Source organism: Gouania willdenowi, unplaced genomic scaffold (assembly GCF_900634775.1).
Source record: "Gouania willdenowi unplaced genomic scaffold, fGouWil2.1 scaffold_275_arrow_ctg1, whole genome shotgun sequence".
Lineage (NCBI taxonomy): Eukaryota > Metazoa > Chordata > Actinopteri > Blenniiformes > Gobiesocidae > Gouania > Gouania willdenowi.
Window position 1 is genome coordinate 951,650 of NW_021145033.1, and position 12,442 is coordinate 964,091.

Below are 12,442 nucleotides of genomic sequence, written 5' to 3' on the forward strand. Positions count from 1 at the left end.
TAATTTCCTGATGTATAGTTCATCATTTTTACCTCTTTCCTCTGGTGGCTTTTTCTCATTGACTCCTCGCGTTGCTGAGGGTGGCAGCTAGGAATGTGCGATATTTTATCCTTTATGATTTATCGTCAAAAACATTCTCACCGGTAAGAATTTGTCACCCCTCGATATAAACGATAAATTCCCATGTCTGAAATTAGCGAGGGCCACAAGTCTTACTGTCATAAAACCACAGATTTGTTTATGGTCAGATTTAACACTTGTATGGAAGGATAAAAATGAACATGTCACACGTTGTGTGAAATAAATATTAACATAATAACTAATGTCACTATTCCATCATCCCATTTTGTGAAACGCAATATTTTTATATTTCATCAGCAGTAAAAACACTATTGAAGTTATTTGTGCTTTTAATGTGCTTTTTTTTTAATAATTTTATTTCAAGTGAGGAAATAAATGAATTACATACAATAACACTAATAGTGATCCACATGCACAATTATATTCCATAAAATATCAGCTCATGAGCTGTTTGAGTCAGCAGTTATTGTAGCCTTTTTAAATGTGTCTAGTGTTGATGTATTCAGATTTATTTGTGTTTTTAAGGAACCTGTTTACACTAAGTTGTGAATTTTTTTATTTTCTTTTTATTTATAGTTTTTATTTATCGTGACTTTTATCATTATCATGATAAATACTAGAAATTATCGGGATACATTTTTTTGTCAATATCGCCCATCCCTAGTGGCAGCAGGCATTGCAAGGCTTTGTTGTCACGTGGCATTTGCTCCGTTATGCCACTCTCCTCAAGCAGGAAATGGTGGCACGGACGTACAGACGTGCTATGTGAATTTCAAAATAAAGGTGTATCTTAAAGTTCACTATGTTTATCGATGTTTTCATTGTGCATCGATGTAATTGGATCGTTAATTAATTAATCGATGTGTATCGATGTATTGTTACACCACTAGTTTTTGTGTGTACTTTCTTAAAGGTTTGCCATTTGTTATGTTATAAATGATTTGGTAATTGTGTTGTATTTTTATATTGATTTTTCATTAGTGTTATTGATTTTATGTTATTTTTCATTCTGTTATGTTATACATTTTTGTTTGCTTTGTGCTTTTTTATCTATATTTATATTCATATTTGGCTTTCCTGTCACAACACTATGAATGTGTGGATGATGATGGTTGTGATTGTGGTATGCAGGGATCTACCTCTACACTAACTTTTCCAGTGGTGGCACTGGTGCAACTATCTTTCTCAGCTGGTCTCACCAGCACAGAATTTGGTCTCACACTTTTGTCCTTTTTTTTTTTTTTTTTTTTTTGAGCAGGGGTGGAGAGTGTACAGGATAGACATACATGCTGATGAATAGTTGACTTAACTGGTGTATCGTAGTTTTGTATGAAGTAAAGATTGACAATGACTCGAGATATATTTGCTAAGTTTTTCAATGTTTTAGTGTCAATATTAAGTTTTTCTGCAACAAGCAGTGGCTGAAATAACAGGTCATTTATTTTATACAATTTTAAAAGAAGACGGAACAATTTTTTTTAAATAACAGCAAATCATAACAACAGGTTACATGTATTCTGTTTTTTTTATTTTGCAGAAAGGCTGTACTTGAATTAAGTTAACAGTAACATAACCAACTTAGAATCTGCATTGTTTCACCCCATGAATTAAATTCAGAGGGTCCAGCTCTGATAGTGGGGTCTCCTAACCCTCTTCCCCTGGTCAGGGGTCTGTAACCTTTACTCTACAAGGAACCATTTAACCTCATCTCACCTGGATTAAAGTCCTCCTGGAGCCATAAATACCTTCTCTATGAAGACAATACAGTGTATTACATTATATACAGTTATAATTATATAGAATAATGTTTGATTTCATTTGATTTATATTGATCATGTAAATGGAAACTTAAAAACAGTTTAAAATAAAATAAATTGACATCAAGAAATAAAATACTATCTTGCATCTTCAAATTCTTACACATCTCAGTTTACATGAACACAATGTTATATAAAGAATGTTTTTATAGTTAACGTATATGAAAAGCTACAAAAAGTAACATGAATATGATAACTAGGGATGTAACGATTAATCGTAAGGCAGTTAAAAATCAATTCATAGGTATCACGGTTGAAATCGATTTTCTGACAATTGAATCGCAGTACTTTTTTTATCCGGAAGTGTTGGCGGCGGGCGGAGTCTGCTAATACTTCCTTTCTGGCTGCCTTCTACTCTTAAATATGTTAATAAATGATTCATTGCCCCTTTAGCACCGAAAGACTATCTGTAATATTACTTGAATATCTGTAAAAGTCCCGTTTTTCTATTAGCTCTGTCTGCAGGCATAGCATCTCTTCTTCACTGCTAGAATATCTGCATGCCAACCGACCACTGTGTTTCCAGCGCTCTCTGCTGGTCCAAACAAATATGACGTAAATCAGTGCAATGACGGTTTTTTTTTTTTTTAGTCCAATTGTTAAGGCACAAAATACATTTTACTTTTAAAAGAAAAAGATCTATTATGCAGTTTTGCATTGTTTATTATAGAACTAGAATTTAAATGAATAGGCTTCATTTTCATCGGTATTATTCCTTTATTTATTTAATTCAAGATTTATTTTTAGATAAATTGCATTGTTTTGAATAGTTTATCAAGGAATTCTTTTGACAATGAAAAATAAAAGGAAAATAATACAGTATTTTCTAGTTTTTTTCCCCCAAAAAAAAAATTTGTCTACAGTCCCATTTTGTAAATGAAAAAATCGTGAGAGAATTGTATCGTGAACCCAGTATCGTGAATCGAATCGTATCGGGAGTTGAGTGAATCGTTACATCCCTAATGATAACACATGATCATGTGATCAACACATGCTAATTACTCATTTCTTGCCACACATAAAACATACATATTTAACCTGTACATTGGTGGTTAAATGAATCTGTTCCCACACAATTAAAATCTCTATTTTCTTCCAGAATAGTGTTTTTGTTGGTTTAGTTTCTTACCAAGGATTTAAAACTTAAGGTTAGCCACAGGTGAAGGAAAGTTGATGGTCTGTAGATGTTACAGGAGGTGAAGTAGGAATGTACAGGTTAAATATGTATGTTTTATGTTTGGCAAGAAATTAGTAATTAGCATGTGTTGACCACATGACCACGCACCACCCGCCCCGGAAGACACCCGCCAGGACCGGTCCAACCAGCCGGCCGGGCCTGCCGGACCCGAAGGGCACCACCGCAGGACAGGGAACCCCCAAGGGTGAGCCCCAGGGCCAAACCCCCATGGGAGGCGCCCAACCCACCCCGGCCCACAAACCGGCCACAACCCAGCAGGAACGCACAGCCCCAGACGGCGCAAGAACAGCAGCCCAGGCCCCGCCCCCCACCGGACAGCGCAAGCCATGGGGCCATGGGGCAATCCCACATCCCATGGCGTGCCAGTGCATCGTATACCAGTGTATGTGCAAAAAAAAAAAAAAAACGCTACTGCAAGCCCAGGAACTGCCCTGGGCCCGCAGATGCAGCCTGGCCAGCAGAAAGAGCGGAGGCCAGGGAGCCCCAGGCAACCCCCCCGCGGCCGAGCACACACACATCCGAGGAAGCCCCAAGCAGCCGAGCACCCAGCGCATCTCCCCACCGACCCCAACCCCAAGGCCCCCGGCCAGCATCCAGCACCCCCCACCCACCCACACCCAAGCACCCACCCCCCCCGTAGCTCAGCCCGGTGGCCTCGTCCCATCCAGGGCGCCAGGGGTGCTCTTTGCTACCACTGAGACCGGCCTGGGGGGGGCCTGGTCCCTGGGGGTGAACCTTAACACTAGAAGTCCCAGGGATTTCTATATCCCCCCAGAAGTCCCAGAGCAGGGTCAAATGAACTCTAGGACCAAACTGACGACTCTGATGGCTACAATTTGCATCTATTCATTTGTAAATGAATCACCTGAGAAATCAGCAGGGGGAGAGCCTGACTCTAACAATGGAAGTCTGGAATGTTAGGGGGAAGTGCCCTGGAAGCTAAAGTCACAATGCCCCGTTTATTAACTCGTTCTGCTTGATGCTGGGGGAGAACAAACACAGACTACAACATTGAAAGAAACAGAGTCACCTCTTCCAACACACCTGATTCAAATGATTATCAGGCTTCTGCAGAGCTGGATGATCATTTGAATAAGGTGTGCTGATTAGCGGCCCTCGAGGACCGGAATTGGACACCACTGGAATACCATGTTGTCATGCAGCCTTTTGTGCTGTGGGGAATAAATAGCTGGCTGCTTCCACCTGCTGACACTCCACACTTATTCTACTCAAAATGCAGAGAAGGTTTACCGCTCAAGAAGCGTTGGAATTGATCCTGAACAATGCAAACCCTTGTGACTCAGATGGGGAGGACATAAACCTTCAGCCAAATTCGGATTCGGACTCTGAGCTGTCTTCAGGTTAGATTTCCCAAACATCCTATTTTCATTTCCTGACTTTATTTTTATTTAAAACCGAAGAAAAGAATAATTTGAATTTGTTCACATTGCAGATGACGCGACTGCTCCTCATCTGGAAAAGAGAGCTCGGTTGGAGAGTGAGCCCACAGAGACGGCGAAAGAGGGCACAGTGTGGCATGAAGAACATGTGGGTACAATTCTCCGTTTCACTCCAATGAACCGTACGCTGCAGATGGAGAGCCAACAGCAAAGGCCAGAAGAAGAATCAGGAGTCGCCTTCAGAGCTTCCTCTGTTTTCATTACTGTTGGCATGCTCCGTCCCATTCAAGAATGGACTATTCAGCATGCACGGCAAACGGAGCAGACGGACTGGTTCATGATCCTCCATGAACTAATGGCATTTATTTCTGTTATTATTTTGAGGGGGGTGACCAAGGTTCCATCTCTGCGTGACAGCTGGTCAGCATGCCTGGGAAACCCACTTATCACTGGAATTATGTCACGAAACCGTTTCCAAGACATCATGCGTCACCTACGATTTGATGACATGTTTACGCGCAGTGAGCGAGTGCAGACAGATAAGTTTGCTGCAATTTCGGATGTGTGGGGATCGTTTGTTACCAACTGCATCATCACATGCTACAACCCTGGTCGACACATCACAATTGATGAACAGCTTTTCCCATCGAAGACTCGCTGCTGTTTCCTGCAGTACATTGCAACAAAACCCGACAAATTTGGCATAAAGTTTTGGGTGGCTTGTGATTTGAAAACAAAGTACATCTGCAATGTCCTCCCATATCTTGGAAAGGACCCCAGTCGTCCCAGTGAGGAGAGACTTTCTGAGAGTGTGGTGATGAAGCTGATGGAACCATTTATGGACAAAGGCAGGACGGTCACCACGGACAATTTCTTTACATCACTGACACTTGCACGACGACTGCTCAGCCGGAAAACCACCATCCTCGGACAGTCAACAAGATTCGCCGGGAAATTCCTCAGTCAACTAGAAAGATGGACCGCAAGGAATTCACCACTCAGGTATGTTGTTGGTCTTTTTATTCCATCAACACCTCTGAGTGTGTCATTGTGTTTAAAACCGCTATAATACAACAATTTCTTCTTTTTTAGGTGTTTTCCACCACTGGTGCCACGCTGACGGTGTATGCGCCCAAACGAAAAAAGACCGTCTACATTCTAAACAGCATGCACAGCGTGGTTGAGACTGAGGAAACCATCAAAAGGAAGCCAAACACCATCACCCAATACAACACCACAAAGTGCGGAGTGGATGTGATGGACCAGATGGTGCGGGAGTACAGTGTGCGCACAGGAACACGGCGATGGCCAGTCGCCGTGTTCTACAACATGATCGACATGGCGGCACTCAATGCACATCTGCTTTATCAAGCATGCACCGGGGTGCAGGAGAGACGGTGGACTTCCTGGTTCAGCTAGCAAGAGAGTTGGCTAACTCTCATGTGAGTGAAAGAAGGCACTCAAAGAGCAACTGCGCCAACAACAACCGCCTACACCTGGCCCTGGGAAAAGGGCTAAGTGTCAGATCAACCATTGCTGCAAGAGCAATCGCGCAACTGTGCGATGTGTTCATTGCCACAAATACACATGTGGCAAATGTAGGAGAGAGATACCGTGGCAGTGCCAAGTATGTCACGAGTCTCAATAAGAGGATGAAGGAGATTCTTCTAAATAAAAACCATTGAAAACAAATCACAGTTGTTCTTTTGCACATTTCTCACACCACACTGTCATTAAAAATAAATAATTTTTGTGTTCTCTTTGGGTCAAATGACACCTCTCTGGGTTTTATAGGTAAAAAGTTCATTTGACACCTCTGTGGGACTTCTAGTGTTAAAGACATTAGAAGAACTAATGTGTGAATAAATGGATCAGTTCATGTCCCAGCTCAGATGGGATGGTTTTAATCAGCCTGGATCAACCTGAGTTGGTGATGATCTAGAAAAAAATACTACATTTTAGTGGTGACAACATTTAGCAGACGTGTAGATGTACTGAATTTAATTAGAATTAATGTCGTGGTTAGCAAGACAAGTATTCTAAAGGGTTAAAATAAGCAGAAATGGATGATTATTAGATTAAATTACTTGAAATCAAACTTCCTACAACACAATAACAAGTGAAATATTCTGAATATAAACAAATAATTCTTGTTAAAATTTTTTTTGCTTTTTTAATTTGTGCAAATGAAAGCTTCGGAACAAGAAGAAAACAACTAATCTAAGTAAAAAATGACTCAGTATTAGTGAAAAATGACTAAGCTGTTTTTTGATACAAGTTGACTCATCTTGAAATAAACCTAAATCTATATTAAAACTAAAACCAGAATTTTAAAACCAGTTTTTGTTCTTAGAATAAACATCTTATCAGAATCACAACCAGGAGTATGAGTACCATCAACATTTATTAACAGTATGAACCGTACACCAGAAACAGTGGTTGCTGCACACTTTTTATGTCAAATTTAACACAATTTAAGACTTTTTTTTAAAGCAAAACCAACAGCAATGAACAAAACACATAATATGCTGCTGTATAAAGTGCTGTGATTTGTCACGTGAAGAAGGTAAAAACAAAATGATCAAACATTTGTGCAACACTACAATGTAAAGTATTCAAACATGTCTCAGTTCAAGGTCCATCTAACATGTGAGACCTAAGGACACTGAGGGAAAACTTGTGGCGTAGCTAGCCAAGTCAGCACAAAACAACTTATTCAAAGGCATTGCAAACAAAAACAACTGTGAACTTGTAATAGAGAATAAGAACGCTACGTCAACTGTATAAACTATGGAAGTATATCTGTACCATAATTCAATTTAAAATCCATTAACAGAAATGCTTTTTCATTTTCAGAATATAGCTGCATTTTTTAACTCATAAATTAAATGAATAATAAATTATCCATTTTCATTTTCTTCTTCCCTTAAACATGACGTTCTGGTGGGAGGAGTCAATGCAGACTGGAGAAGAACTACAAACGGTGGAAAATCAGATCATTTCAGGTCAAAATAATGTGAGCAGCTGATTTTCTGAGGGTGCACAGATCCTAGATGACTAAGATAGTTTATAAATGTGATGACTGGACTACAATAGAGTTACACAGAAGTAGTTTGATATTTGCAACCATTGTTTATTTGTCAAAGGTCGCAGATTAATTCAATGAAACTTTATTTATACAGGGACAATTCCAACAATAGTCACCTCGTAGCGTGAGATAACAGGCAACACATTGTGTGATCATTGGTTTCTAAGAAGAGTTTACAGATGAAAAGCTCTATTATAGCTAAGTGTGTGCTAATATGCTAATTATTGTAATATACAGTTTTTAATAGCAGACATGAAATTTACAGTCATAATATATTGTATTTCTGGGTGTGTTAAGGTTACAGATGTGTTCCAGTGAATTCATATTCTTTTGATATTTATTTGAAAATATATTTTAATTAATATTTCATCCCAAGGTTCTTTTTTCAATGCAGATATGGTAAACAACACCAAAATTCAAAGATTCATAAAAATAAAACTTTATAAATATTCCCCATGTGACCAAACTATAACACTGCATTTTTATTTTTTCTATTCATTATTAAATAATGATGACATGTATGGTGACCATACGTCTGGTTTTAGACATGTCCTCTTTTGTTTTCACCTGGTGTCGAGGCTGTGTGGGGATATTTTACAAATTTCTGGGTTTCCCAGGGACTTTGAACGCATCTCGAGGCATGCGTACCTCCGCAAAAATGTGTTCTATCTGTCACTTGCAGTCAGATTTTTTTATGCTATAGATATAGAATCAACTGCACTTTGTAAAAAAGACAAACAAACAAAATTATAAAATGTGTTACCATTGTTATTTTGATTTTAAAACCAATCAGAAATAAACCTTTTTTTGTATTTGGTTTTTATTTTTTTCCTGTTTCTGGTTTTAAATTAATTAAAAAGTTACAGGAAAAAAGTGCCATAAAGTAGATGTTTTACGTAATAACATGCTCCATAGTTAATTATTAGTTATGTTTGCTGTGTCAGCATGTCTTTCATGTAATGTACAGGAAGTGACTTTAATTCAATTTGTTGAAAATTATTTCTTAGACAAACAAATGCAGTTATTCTGCATCATGCAGTAATAGACACAACAAACACATATACAGCTGTTATGTTACTGCACAATATCATATAAGTTAGCTGTTACCATAATAGCTTTATATTGTAACAGCTCTGCTGTTTGTTGGATGTGTCCGTTGTAGATGTTCCTAATTCCTACAGCGTTGGCAGTCAGTGAAGGCAACTTGAGGATGCGTAGTGGAGATGTGTGTTTACAGTCTATGGTGTAGAGAGTTTGTGTCAGAAGTTAACTTTGGATTCATCTTTGTAATTTACCTTTCCATGTTTTATTTGGTGTGGTCACAGCAAACAGTGACTCAGGAATTTTCATGCAGTGAAAACTCCTGAGTCATGATGGTAAACAGCTAGGCAGGTAGTATTGGTTTCACGTTTATGGTGAAGTGCTACGAAGTGTCACAATGTGTGTGCGCACTCTGTGTATCTGTTGCACGGTGTATATTCTGTTTGCTTTGAAGAAGTAATCCCACTAAGTAATCCCCATTTTTAATAAAAATACTGGTAATCTGATTACATGTTTTTTAAATGTACTGTAACAGATTATAGTTACATTATTTTTGTATCCAGATTACATAACGCTGTTACTAGTAATCATTACTCCCCAAGCCTGTGTGTGTGTGTGCGTGTGCGTGTGCGTGAGAGAGAGAGAGACAGAGCATTTAGGGGCCCCATCCATGAAGTCAGCAAAATAAAGGTACATAAATAAATACATGTGATAAACACATGTATTTATTTATCTGAATAATATTCACTGTTATGCAGGATGTTTACTATTATTTGGGCCATAGTATATAGTCATCTTAAATATGTAAATCCTTGTTTTAATCAGAAATAAAAATGACCAAAAATGGTGGAAAAAGTTGCAAATTAGAATGGACAAAAACGAACAGAAAAAGTGTTTTCAAAGTGTCAATATTGGAACAATTAATTTAAACTTTCATATAATGGGCATGACAAATGGTGTATGTGGTTAAATTGGCAAAAATAATCATGAAATACGATGAAAAAGGATAAAAGTGACAATAATTGGTCAACATATGTGACATTAGATGCAAAAGTGGTGGAAAGGAGTTGTAAGTGTCTTGAAAGTGGAAAAATGTGTATTAAAATAAACTAAAAATACATTAAAGTTCGGGATTGAAGCCACAGATGCTGCAGGGTGAGAAAACACACCACACCACAGTTTACACACAAACGCCCCAGGGACACGTTCACACTGATTCTGTGTCACAAAGTCACATGTGTTGGAAAAAGTCACACAAACACCACTTCTACTACACATTATTTGTGTAAACATTTGTTCCTCTAAAGATGTTTATTATGAAGATGAAGCGATCATCTGTAGTTTAAAGATGTGTAGATCTGTGGGCCTGTACTACAAAGCTGGATACGTATATCCTGGATTTATCTCCGTTAGCGGGTTTCACCTAACCAAACATTCTCTGTCAGAGAGCAGCTGCACTATGAACTGAGATATCAACTCACTTTCTTAACCCAGGTGATTTCAGCCTGGCTACGTGCACGCTCCTGTGACAGGGGTGAGAAAGGACCCCCCACACTTTGTGTATAGCAGCACAACTGCTGTATGTTCCTGCTGAGGCTGTCAGCGTCACCACAGTGTATAATGAAAGTGTATAATGAATGAATGAATGATCTGATTGGTCCGTGGATACAGAAAGTGTCTGACACACACAGCCTCAATCAGCTGACTAGGCATTTTACAAAGATTATCATTCAAAAGTATTAATATTGTTCATTTTTAGTGAGTCACACATAAACCTTTTAGTTTCTGGGCAAAGATTTGTCCATAGAGACTAGAAACAAATGTAGAGACTTTATCTTGTGTTATTGGAGAGTTTTCTGATGTTTTAGAGACATAAAAGCATGTATCACTCACTGCTGTGAGGACAGTAAGAGGCTCAGAGCCACAGCTGATCCTCACACACAAGCAGCTGATCAGAGCAGACACACTCCACACTGCAGATGAAATGTGTCTGTTCTCTGTCTCCACCTTAGATAATGTTTCTCTTAGTTTTACAAGCTATTTATCTCGTTTGTTATCACTCTCTCTCTGACTCAGGGCAGACTGTGCACGAACTGAAAGCAGATCAAGTGAAGTCCACCACACACACAGAGTCAGAGGAACCTCTGTGACTCTGTTCCTCATGAACATGTTTGTGCCTTTATTCTGTTGCTTCTCCACCTCAGTCTTCATTTTTCCTCTTGATTTGACAAAAGTCACCTTTGAGATTTCTGCTGGAATATAAAGTCATGAGACTTTCTCTACTCTCAGATCAACAACACACATAGACTTTTAATGAGCAGCTCAAGCAGCCAATAGTAATGCTTAAAACAGCTCATTGGATGGCCCCATTGGTAGAAAGACCTCTGATTGGCTGACATCCATTCTGTATTGATCAACTTCATTTCAGAGCCTGGAGAAGGAGAAAAGATTCACTGTCTACTCAGAACACTTTGGATTACAATATGCTCAAAGATGATTATGGATTTTTCACCAAATAACATAAAAAAAAAAAAAAAAAAACATACTGCAGCTTTAAGCTAAGGGATGAGTACTGCTGAATTTTCACCTGCCAACTTTCTGGGTGTTTAGAACCGTAAGCGTTTTAACTCACATTTTTGCAGCTTCATAGGCCAGTTAGCTCAGCTGGTCAGAGCGTGGTGCTAATAATGCCAAGGTCATGGGTTCAAACCCCATATTGACCAGATATTAATCAAGGACCATAAACCTGCTTTCATGTGTTGTAAATGTTAGTGTATGAGTCAGAAAGGACAAGGTATGAATATGTATACAATAAACACAGATAAAGAATATCTAAACTGTTAATCATTCCCAAACCTGGAAGAAAATTCACAAATAGCCAAAAATCTAGAATGACTGTCAGTAAAGAAGCTTCTTTTTGACATCTTAATAAATCAGCAAGTAGGACAAATACCAATTTATTGATGAATAATCCCAGAACAATTTAGGTTAAATACTAATAATACTTACTTTGTATGTGTATGCCTTGTGTATTCAGGTGTCCAACCATCATTTTGTATCCACAGTTGTGATGGAGCTGCAGAATGTAGGTTATACTTTCATCCAAATCATTGTCTTACAATGTAGTGAATAAATCATGGACTCTGTTTATCCAAAACAATGAGAAAGGTCACAATAGACATGAAATGAAAACTGTCTGTGAAATGATCTAACCATTGTATGTAATAAAAACTCATAGACTAATAATAATGTAGCCTATTTTTAATGATCAAACATGTACATATATTAGCACACTATAGCTACAACTGTGCTTGTTTTGACAAAGTAAGTTTTACTGAACTCTAAATTAAAACTACTGCTAACCTGGACAGATGCTAGAGATAACAAGGACAAAACAATACTAGATGACTTTATACATTAGCTGATATTAAGGACAAGGGCTGATGTGCTGTTAAAACAGACCAGATTGTTTTAATGTAGCCTAATTGTTGTGTAGTCTACATGACATTAGAACCTGAACATATGCCATATAATATGACCAGTCTATAGCTTAATAATATAGTATTGAAATGGAATAGCAATGCAACGTTAGCCTAGCCTACTATTAATACACATTAACATGAGTAATATTTACACACTAATATAGTTCTACTGTTGCTACTTTCAAACAAGCAAGAGTTTCACTATCAATTATCACCATGGTACATCACAGGTAAATAAGTCATGTGTATGAGTATGGAGCTGTCATGTTCTGTTAATTATTTATCCTTTGGGGTTCTCTTTAAGTTATTCTGTGTCTTTGTTTATTTGGTTTGAG